Source organism: Durio zibethinus, chromosome 21 (assembly GCF_047325235.1).
Source record: "Durio zibethinus cultivar Kanyao isolate XHJ-2024 chromosome 21, ASM4732523v1, whole genome shotgun sequence".
NCBI lineage: Eukaryota > Viridiplantae > Streptophyta > Magnoliopsida > Malvales > Malvaceae > Durio > Durio zibethinus.
This window is the reverse complement of record NC_143182.1, coordinates 19,046,570-19,058,747: the sequence shown is the minus strand read 5'-3', so window position 1 is coordinate 19,058,747 and position 12,178 is coordinate 19,046,570.

The window sequence follows — 12,178 nt, the reverse complement described above, 5'->3', positions numbered from 1 at the left end:
GGTTCCCCTCTCTTTACCCCTTTCTTGAATTGCAAAGCCGAAATCATTTTCTTCCCACTCTTTGGCAAGATATTGGCTGGCACCACACATGGGTGTTCTCCTAAGAACAACAAGCAACTAGCAGCGGGGATAGGGATCACCTGAGCCAACGTCATGAAGTCCAATCCTAGAACGACATCAAAGTTATCCATGGGGGAGACTGTGAAGTCTACCTTCCCTTCCCATGGCCCCAATTGGGTTGTCACACTTTTCGAGCTTCCACTGATTGCAAAGGCTGGCGAATTGATCGCCTTCATTCGCCCACAGTCTTTACTAATCTGAAGACCACACCTTTTTGCTTCTTCTGGTGTGATGAAAGTGTCGGTTGCACCTGTATCCACCATGGCCTTGGTGGCTTTCCCATTGATCGTCAAGTTCACGTACATCAAGCCTCTGCTTTGCTCTTTCTTTATAGTGTTCAATTGGGTGTGAAGGGCACTGAGGAACCTTATTGAGCCCATCCTGGCTGGCTCCTCTTCAGCTTCTTCAACGCTCTCGGGCGCTTTTGCAGACTCTTGGGATGAGGTCCTTAAGGCATTAAGGGCTCCTCGGTGCGGGCACTCAGCCACTCGATGCGGCCCCTTGCAAAGAAAGCAAGCAAGCGGTTGCCTAGACTTGAAGATCCCTGCGTTGTTTGTCCTAGGCTGGGTGCTATCTCGCCCAAAGGACCTCCTGTCTGATCCCCAACTGAAGGGTCGATCCAACCTAGTTATCTTTCCTCCACTCCCAAGATTAGAGCTACTGCCAGTTGGTGGAGGGTTCTTCCGTTTTAACGAACCATCATTAAAATCATGAAGACGTTCCGCTGCAGCCATGGCCGTCGTCACATCTTGCACTCTTTGCCTCTGTAGCTCTGTCCTCGCCCACGGCTTGAGGCCCTCAATAAAATGGAATAACTTGTCCTTTTCGGACATGTCCCTAATATCTAGCATCAGGGTAGAAAAGTTCCTCACGAACTCTCGCACCGTTCCGGTTTGCACCAACTCTCGAAGTCTCCTTCGAGCCATATAATCCACATTCTCTGGAAAAAATTGGTTTTTCAGTTCATGCTTCAGATCCGTCCAGGTCTTAATCGGGCACTCGTCATCGATAAACTTGGAGCGCCACCACAACTTGGCATCCCCTACGAGATACATCGATGCCATTGTCACCTTGTCTTCCTCTGAACTTGTGTGTACAGCTCGAAAGTATTGTTCCATGTCGAACAGGAAATTCTCAAGTTCCTTAGCATCCCTTGCCCCCTCATAGCACCGAGGCTCCGATACTTTGGGCCTTTGTCCCCTGTCCGTCGAGCTTGAACCCGAACTGGCCACCGCCATTTGTAGGATGCTCATCTGGGCCCTGAGCTCCTCAAACTCCTTGTGGAGAATGTTCAAGGCATCTCTAGCCTCTTCGCTCACATTGTGGAGAGTATCGGACAACTCTCGCTGGGTTGTCTCGATCTCCCTCACTCGGTCTTTTGTTACCATATGAGTTTTCATTGCGGCCACCGTGGCCTCAAGTTCTTCAATTCTCTGCCGATGATCCGGTCCACCACTTGTGGCCATCTCATCCATTTCTCTAGCACTTCTCAACCGTGCTCTGATACCACGTGTCACGGACTAAGCTTTCTCTCAACAAGCACTAGCCCGCGAGGCACTTGAATGGACGCTTCCACCCAAGTCAGCCCTCAATAGATCGAGATCTGAACAAATAACCATAAACCATGGTTAGTCTCAAGCATTCCCAATAAGGCATAATATATCAATATCAATCTCATCCATACACACAACAAGGCACATTCACATCGAGAAAGAAAAGAAACGCATCGAGGCAACAATCGGGCATTCAATCGAGGTGAATTTTATTAAAATCAGGAATCATACATCGGGACCTCCCACCATCACCAGGGCCAGGGGGGCAGCCCATGGTGGGTGGCCTAAGCTCGCATAGCACCCAGTGAGACAGCCCAACAATACCCTGCCGGCTCACCCCCCCTAAAGAGCCTTAGAGATTTTAGAGCTATGCTACCAGTAACCGTTACAATGTTTGAAATGGGGACACTTTTCCTAACACAAGGGGTCTACCCGGCCATGGCCCTATACATGGGTGGCTCATGGCAACCTAAGTCCCGGTCATGGCCTTATACAAGGTTGGCTCATGACAGTAGGCCTAAGCTATGAGATGACAGAGTGAGAAGTCAAAAGAAAGCCATCAAGGAGGACAGCAAGACTGATGTTTATTCCACACTTGTATGAAACCTTCAGACCTAGAGGATTCATGTACCCAGATGTAAGAAAAAATGTGGAAGACACTTTTACCCAGTTAGCTATTAATGCTGTTGAAGATGAAGTAGGGCTTAATAGATAGGAGTGGGTTCGCCTTTGTCCACCAGATTTTGAGCTCAATAATTGGAGTGCCATCAAAATGCCTTTAACTTTTGATTTTGATACAATGTAATTGTAACATCTCAATAGCTATTGCCCAAGGCTATGGGGTGATCTTTTTTTATTTGGGCCATTTGTCTTTTATTATTTCTAATAAAAATAAGAAGGATGCAATTTCATTCATTTTTTCTTGTGTCTTCATTATTTCCATCTTTCCAAGCACATCTTGCCAACATATCCCATTTCATTCAATTTTCAGGTCTTTAAATGAACATGAAGATAATCATGATAACAATCAAGAGGTTAGCTTTGAGAATTCAATTAACACTGATGAACTTGACAATGAAGAAAATTCTGAAAAATATGTTGTGCTTTCGGACCTAATGAGGATGATTGAACAAGAGAATAAGCCAATTGAGCCTCATCAAGAGGTAGTGGACTTAGTGAATCTGAGAGATGAAAAAAATAAAAAAGAGGTCAGAATGGGCACTTCACTTTCATCTGGAGATAGACAATGATTGGCAGACTTACTTTAAGAATTTGTAGATATATTTGCTTGGTCTTACCAGGATATGCCAGGGCTAAGCACAGAAATAGTGGAGCATAGGTTACCTTTAAAGTCAGAATGTAAGCCAATTCAACAGAAACTGAGACGGATGAAGCCCGAAATGCTACTAAAGATTAAAGATGAGGTGAAGAAATAATTTGATGTAGGTTTTCTACAAGTGGCTAAGTATCCAGAATTGGTAGCCAATATAGTCCTAATTTTTAAGAAAGATGGAAAAGTATGAATGTGTGTAGACTATCGGGACTTGAATAAGGCTAGACCAAATGACAACTTTCTTTTACCTCATATCGACACACTGGTAGACAACACGGCTAAGCATTCGATTTTCTCCTTTATGGATGGTTTTTTGAGGTATAACCAAATAAAAATGGTTGCAGATGATATGAAAAAGATTACTTTTGTGACCATGTGAGGAATCTTTTGTTACAAAGTCATGCCTTTTGGGTTAAAGAATGCTGGGGCAACATATCAAAGGGCCATGGTAACACTCTTCTATGACATGATGCACAAAGAGATTGAGGTGTATGTAGACGATATGATTGCAAAGTCTTGTGAGGATGAAGATCATGTTACTAGTCTCAGAAAGTTATTTGAAAGGTTAAAAAAGTTTCAGCTCAAATTAAACTCAGCCAAGTGCACCTTTGGGGTAAAGTCAGGGAAGTTGCTAGGCTTTGTGGTCAGTGAAAGAGAAATTGAAGTCGATCCCGATAAGATACAGGCCATCCAGAATTTATCACCTCCCAGCACACCAAAAGAAGTTTGAGGTTTTCTGGGGAGATTGAACTACATTTCTCGATTTATCTTTCAGCTTACTTACAAATGTGATCCCATATTTAAGCTTCTCCATAAAGATAATCCTGAAAAATGGAATGAAGAATGTCAAGAGGCGTTTGATAAAATTAAGCAATATTTATCGAACCCTCCGGTATTGGTGCCACTTGTTCCAGGGAAACCTTTAATCTTATACTTAACTGTATGTGAAAGTTCAATGGGATGTGTGCTAGGGTAGCAAGACGAGATTAGCCGAAAGGAGAGAGCTATTTACTATCTAAGTAAAAAGTTCACAGAATATGAATCCAAGTATTCTTCATTGGAAAAAATATGTTGTGCATTAGCGTGGACTGCCAAAAGACTCAGACAGTATATGCTCTATCATACTACATGGCTCATAGCAAAACTCGATCCAATTAAGTATATCTTTGAGAAGCTTTCTTTGTCTGAGAGAATCGCTAGATGGCAAGTAATGCTCTCGAAATACGATATCATATACGTGAGCCAAAAAGCAATAAAAGGGGGCGTTATAGCAGAATTCCTTGCAGATCGTGCTACTAAAGAATATGAGCCAATGAAGCTGAAATTTCCTGACGAAGACTTAATGACTATTTCCCAATCGGAGGAAGGGGAGCATGTAAGAAAATGTTGGAAAATGTACTTTGATGGAGCTGCTAATGCCTTAGGGCATGGAATTGAGGTAATTCTGATTTTTTCAGAAGAACAATACTGTCTTGTAATAGCTAGGTTAAATTTTAATTGCATAAATAATATCGCTGAATATGAGGCATGTGTCATGGGCTTGCAAGCTGCTATAGATAGAAGAGTGAAAGTACTGAAAGTGTTTAGAGACTCAGTTCTAGTCATATATCAGTTGAAAGAAGAATGAGAGACGAGAGATTCAAAACTCATTCCGTATCATAAGTATATTCTAGAGTTGCTGAAATAATTTGAAGATATCCAGTTTGATCACTTACCCCGAGAAGAGAATTTGATTGCTGACGCATTGCTATTCTGGCTGCGATGATTCGAATTAATGATAATACCGACATTCTGCCCATCAAGTTAGATGTTAAAGATATACCAGCTTATTGTTTTAATGTAGAGGAAGAAAAAGATGGAAAGCCCTGATATTATGACATCTTACAGTATGTCAAGGATCAGCAGTATCCAGTTCAAGCAACAAAAAATGATAAAAGGGTCATCCGAAGATTGGCTATGAGCTTCTTCTTGTATGAAAATGTCCTGTACAAAAGAAGCAAAGATCAAGTATTATTGAGGTGCATAAATGAGACTGAAGCGAAGAAAATCATTGAACAGGTGCATGATGGAATATGTGAGGCACATACTAGTGAACATATGATGGCAAGGCAGATCATAAGAGCAAGATATTACTGGTTGACGAAGGAGAGTGATTGTATTGATTATGCTCGTAAATGCCATAAATGCCAGATATATGCTGATAAGATCTATGCTCCGCCATCTGCTTTACATGTTATGGCACCACCATGGCCATTCTCAATGTGGGGTATAGATGTCATTGGTCCAATCTCTCCAAAAGCTTCTAACGGGCATAGATTCATTTTTGTGATGATAGATTACTTCACAAAATGGGTAGAGGCAGCATCATATGCAAATGTGACACGCTTTGTGGTTTGTAAGTTCATAAAAAAGGAGATCATCTGTAGATATGAACTTTCAGAGAGAATTATTTCAGACAATGTCAAGAATCTAAATAGTAAGATGATGCAAGAAGTATGTGTTCAATACAAGATCAAGCATCATAACTCGGCACAATACCATCCAAAAATGAATGGGGCAGTTGAGGCAGCCAATAAGAACATAAAGAGGATTTTGGAAAAAATGACTGAGACTTACAAAGATTGGCATGAGAAGTTACCATTTACATTACATGCATATCGAACGTCAGTTCGCACCTCTACTGGGACAACTCCATTTTCTTTGGTTTATGGGATGGAAGTTGTACTACCAGTGGAAGTAAAGATCTTCTTTTTGAGAGTTTTAAAAGAAGTAGAGTTAGAAGAAGTCGAATGGATTCAAGAACGTTATGAGCAGTTAAATTTCATAGAAGAAAAGAGATTGACTGCACTGTGCCATGGTCAGCTGTATCAAAGAAGAATGATGAGGGTTCATGATAAGAAAATTTGACCCCGTTGCTTTCGAAAAGGAGAGTTGGTCTTGAAAAGAATTCTCCCAATCCAACACGATAGTAGAGAAAAATGGACTCCGAATTGAGAAGAACCGTATGTGGTGAGATGGGTTTTTTCGAGTGGAGCACTGATACTGACTGAGATGGATGGAAATGATTTACCCCATCCTATAAATTCTGATGCTATGAAGAAATACTATGCTTAAAAAATGAAAAAAATGAAAAAAATGATGAAAAAATGAAAAAATGAAAAAATGGAAAAAATGAAAAAAATGAAAAAAATGAAAAATAAAAAAGAAAAAAGTGAAAAAGGAGGACTCAAGATGAAAACCCTAAAAGGGCGGTTTAAGTCGTAGGGGGTTTGTCTAAGTTGAAAACCTGAAAAGACAGCTTAGATAAGGAGAATACAGCATCGAATTTAAAAGTCCGCTGATATGGAGGCTAGCAAATTCAGAAAAGTTCCAAGTTGTTAAATACATCGGAGGATTGGGTTTTCAAAAAAAACTTTGAGATGCGTTATCATGATTATCTGATTGTTCATTTTGGGCGTTGTCCCCATGCCTATCCTTGTAATTTTTTCTTGGCCAAAGTTTGACAACATTTTGTTAATAAGAGACATTCTATTTCATTCATTGTGTCTTTTTTTTCTTATAACTATTTCTCAACATTCAGATTCTTTTCTTCTTAATACCCCACCATTGAAGAAATGTGCAAATGCATTCTTACTTTTTGAGTTTGAAATAATGATAGATGAATGAATAACAACATGAAAGATTTTTACATTACATTGAATAAGTCAAAAGTGAAAAAGGTAGAATCGAGATGTTTAACTCCTGATTAGGACATTGAATCTGGAAAGAGATTTTTTACAGGAAAAATGTGAGTGGAAGAGACAATTAAGAGCTACACTGGTTCGATCTTAGAAGAGCAGTGTAATTGGATCTTTGAAGAATCAAAAGGCTTGAAGCCCAAGAAAAAGCTTAAGAAACTTGAGTACCATATATTGAACAGGAATTAATTGGCCAAAATTTGCATAGCATGCATTAAAATTCATATACATTTGCATAGCATACACTACTTTCAGGAAAGTATAGTGTATAAATTCAAGAAGCAAGGGTGTTCCAACATCCCACATAGAGAAAGTAGATATGAAGATATTTTGCAAAATTGAAAAAGAAAAAGCTTGTTAGGTAAGTTCCTAATCCTTGAAATAGGATGTCTTTTGGTATCAGGGTTGACTTATAAGACCTTTGGGCATAATCTCCTGAAATTCCTTCAAACACAACTTTCAACTCCTTTGGACATGATTGTCAAGGAGCAATTTACTTTTCCAAAGTCGTGGTACCTCTGTTTAGAGGAGCAATTTACTTTTTCAAAGTCGTGGTGCCTCTGTTTAGAGGAGCAATTTACATTTCAAAAGTCATGGTGCCTCTGTTTAGAGGAGCAATTTACTTTTTCAAAGTTGTGGTGCCTTTGTTTAGAGGAGCAATTTACTTTCCAAAGTCGTGGTGCCTCTGTTTAGAGGAGCAATTTATTTTTTCAAAGTCATTGAGCCTCTGATTAGAGGAGCCATTTACTTTTCAAAGTCGTTGAGCCTCTGTTTAGAGGAGCTTTGATCAAAAACAAAAAAAAAAAAAAAACAAAAAAAAAATGAAAAGTAAAAAGGTCGAGTTGAGTCTTGATTGGGTGTCTACGTCTTTGCACAATTTCTGTTTCACAGAAAATGTGCAAAGAGGGGCAGCTGTAGACACCCAATTTGGTTCAGGCCTGAATCAATTGGGCCTGGACCAAACACAGAAAATGTGTAAAGAGGGGTAGCTGTAGACACCTAATTTGGTCCAGGCCCGAATCAATTGGGCCTGGTCCAAATGGGTAAGTCCATTTTTTTATTCTTATTTTTATTTTTATTTTTATTTTTATTTTTATTGTATTTTACATTTTTATTTTATTTCTATTTCTATTTTTATTTTATTTTATTTATATTATTTTATATATATATTAGGTATTTATGTATTTATTAATATGTAGATATCTTTATTATTATTTTTTTCTTGTTAAAATTTATGTATATCAGATTATGTATTATCTGTTATTTAATTTTAATTATCTGTTAATTTTTTTGATTTATCTTATTTATTTTCTTTTGATTTTTTGTATTTTTCATTTTTTTATTTCTTTTTTTGATTTACTTGGCTGAAGATTGGATTGAGATTCAATCAGAAGAGTCCAGATTGAATTCAAAGATTGAATCCCTGTCCAAAGAAGAATTAGGATTGATCAGAAACTCTTGATCAATCCCTATAAAAAGGACCCTCTGGAACAGAACATGATACACAGAAAAAAAAAAAAACAATGAGCAAAGCTACTGATTTGAGAGAAAAGAGGCGTATAGAAAGCTAAGAAAAGGTTTAGAAGGATTCTGGGAATTAGCAAAAATTTTTTGAAGATTTTTGGCATTTTTTTTCTGGGAATTTTTGAAAAATTCCAGATTCCGGTTGAATTTTCTAGCGAAAGTTACATTTTTCGGTGAAAATTCTGGCCAACCTTGAAGTTTTCGACGAGCTGCCCAGTTTTCGACAAAGAATCCCAAAAATCGATGAATTTTCGATGAACTTTCGATGAAAAACTCAGATTTCGACGAAAAATCTCAAAATCTGGTGAATCTTCAATATGAGTTCTTCAGCTGTTTAGAGAGGAGCGGGAGAAAAAGGAAGAAGAGAGAGAAAGGGGAAGAGCTTTCTGTCAAAAAACAGAGGAAAGAGCCTTATATACCCTCCCAAAATGACGTCGTTTTTACCTTAAGTGACCTAGAGGATCCGCGCGTTTTGCCGAGATCCAACCCGACCCAAGCGTCGACCCGCTTTCTAACCCGCGCGTGTCTCCCCCTCTGAGCCGATAACCGAGTCGAGCCAAGGTTTCGAGCCGCTTCTCCGAGCTGTTTTCTCTTTTTTGAGCCGAACCGAGATTAGCCATACACCGAGCCGCTCCAGGTTTTTTTTTTTTGAATTTTTTTTATTTATTAGATTAGGTTTATTTAATATTCTTTTTATCTTTATTTTATTTTTATTTTTGTTTTACTTTTCTTTATTTTATTTTTTTATTTTCATTTTTATTTTATTTTATTATTTAATTTTCTTTAAATAAAAATAAAAAATATATATTTTTGGGGAAAAGTTGAAAGTATCAATTTTCCTTGAAAGTATCAATTTTCTTTGAAAATCAAAGTTTCCAAAAATATTTTTGAAGAAAAGTTAAAAGTATCAATTTTCCTTGAAAATCAAAATTTTCAAAAAAAAAAAATTTTTTTGGGAAAAGTTGAAAGTATCAATTTTCCTTAAAAAATAAATTTCAAAAAATCAATTTTTGGGGAAAAGTTGAGAGCATCAATTTTTCCTGCACAAGAACAATCATCATTTCTTTCTTTTTTATTTTAATTTTGATTTTGATTTTTCTTTAAATAATTCGACGACGGAGCCTTTGCAAGTGAAATAGTAATTTTTCTTGCATACTCTTAAGTGAGAGAATTTTTTCAATTTTCTGCTAAAAGTATTATAGTCAATTGAGAATAATTTCCAATAATTAATTACTCGATAAAATTTTAAGGCTCATTGGATAACAGAAATTTTAGCTGGTACCATCTTTTGATGGGCGTTGTGAGGGTACTATAACCTTCCTCACACGTAACCGAACTCTCGAACCCTGTTCTGGTTAGTAGACCTGAATCTATTCTTTTAAAGACCTTTAAACTTAGGTGTTCCCTCAAATGACAGATTCTTTAGGTGGTCAATCGCACCTAGATAAAAAAGATTGGTGGTGACTCCCTAAAAGTCAATATCTAGCGATAGATCCCCGGATCTAAATGTTATGACAAATATTATCTTCCCCTATTATCCTTACTATGATTACTATTCTTATCGTTATCTTTCTTTATCGGTTGCTTCTTATAATACTCCTCACCTTCCCATAATGTGTTAGATTTGATATTTTTAGGTAAAGTTTTTTGAAAGTTTATGGTGAGGGTATTTACTAACTGTTCAACCTATATCTCAAGGGTTTTAAAAGAGGCTATATAATTCTAAACCTGATTTTCAAAAGTGAAGGCGGTCTAATTTTAAAGGATTTGGTTTAAAACCTCTTCCAATGAAGGTTACTTTTCTTGAAATGAGGGGTGATATTGGGATAATAGTGGGTAATATTGTGTAAGATAAGAATATTGTGGTGGTGAAAGGTATAAAGGCTCAATAGGATAAGTCAGGTTAAACATAGTTATTGAACTAAAAGATTACCTTTGATTATTGTCCCAAAAGTAATTATGATAACTGTCTTAACCTGAGTGTAGGTGTTTGAATAAAAGTTTGACTATTAACTACAAATCACCTATTACTAAAGTAATCCCCACCATAAACATCATATTGGTTCTAGAATGAATGGATACGATTAGAATCATAGTTAGCACTAATGGAATCTATCTTATTAACTAGAATAGCTACATGTGAAGTTATAACATTAAAGGCATTTAAATTCGACCCACTAGTAGCTTGTTTAGACTTTAAGGTCATAGATGGCCATTAAGGTTAGGAATTCTTTAAGTAGGGTGCAGCATAGTTCCTATGGTTCCCGATCTCATATGAATAGAATCTTGACATAAAACAGAAAAAAATAGATTATGACAAGAGAAAAAAAATTTAAATATAAAAAAAGTGCATAAGTATCAATATTAAATTTTCTTCTTCAATCCTCAAGCCAAAAATTTAATGAGTGCAAATGTGCAACTGCACAGAATTGAAATCAAGCAATAGAGTGATAAGTAAAGAACTAAGTGTTGATATTGTGCACCTTTAGTTATATTCAAAAAAATAAAATTTAGAATGCATCAAACTAAATCAACTTTAAAGATAAAAAGCAATTCAGCAATTTAAAGTAAAATCAACATGTGAAAAACTTTGTTTACATAAAAAATGAATTTTAAATCATAATAGCGAATTTAAAATGCATAGAAAGCAAGAACTTGAATTAAGAAAGCTTCAAACTAGAATTGAAAAGAAATAAAACTTGAATTTAAAAGAAAACTTAAATTGAACTTTGCATAAACTTAAAATAACTTAAAAAAAGCTTGAAAACATGGAAAGCAAAGAATAAGAAAACAAAAAGAAAATAAGAACTACTTCATGTTAGAATGCCACCCAAACCTTAGTTTTTTTCTTCTAAAGCCTAAAACTAGGTATTTATAGAAAATGGTTACAGGGAGTCATAATCTAATATGGCAACCTTGAATTTTTCTGATCTTGAAGTCTTTTTGTTTTTAATTAAAGTGAAACTTCTCTAAAAAAATGTATCTAGACATAATCTTTTCTAAATTCAAATATATTAAGATTGAATCCTGGCTAAATTCATTATCAAAGTGTTATTTTGACTTTTCTTTGAAGTGATTTAAAATTCTATCAATTGATAAGATCATGGGGCACCTATTCAAATTTAAATCTCCAGCCTTCTCATATTTGGCTCTTCTTGAAAAGTTCTTGAAAATTCAAACTTTAAAATTTTGACTTTTAATCTTTCTTTTGGCATGTCATCATGCCATATAAGAGTCCCAATCATATCTCTTAGCCAATGAGATTGCACTTGTTGCCATGTCATCCATAATGATCCCATGTCTATGCTTCTACATAGAACTCCTTGAATTTGCAATTTATGAATTTTATGAATTTGTAAAATCCATGATATTAATTTTTCAAGAAATGCCCATCATTATTGATGTCATATGATAAGTCAACTTTTTGCATTTTTTATTTTTATTTTTCCCTATTTTTAGTTTTTTTTTCTTTTTATTTTTTCAAATTAGATTATCTTTTGAAAAAGAAAATACAACGAATGTGTATACATGGCATCCTATTTCATTTTTCCTTTACACTTTTTTTTTATATAACTAGATAATTTTTGCACCAAAAGAAATTGGTACACAATTTTTTTTTTAAAATATCAATAAAGGTATATATGACAAAACAATTTGTATCTGATGATTTTTTATTCTTCTATATCTAATAGGTGAGTTTTTTTAATTTGAGATTAGGTTGAGTTTTTTTCAAAAACTAAAGTCAAGTCAAATACGAGTTTATAGTGCTTTGTCCCATTCGTGTATATGTAAATATATGTTATATTACTCATTTAATTTTATATTTATATATATTATTTTAATAAAATTATTATTTGATACTTTAATTTAATAAATTCATGTGTCATCCCTATTTGATTTTTTTTTCTTTT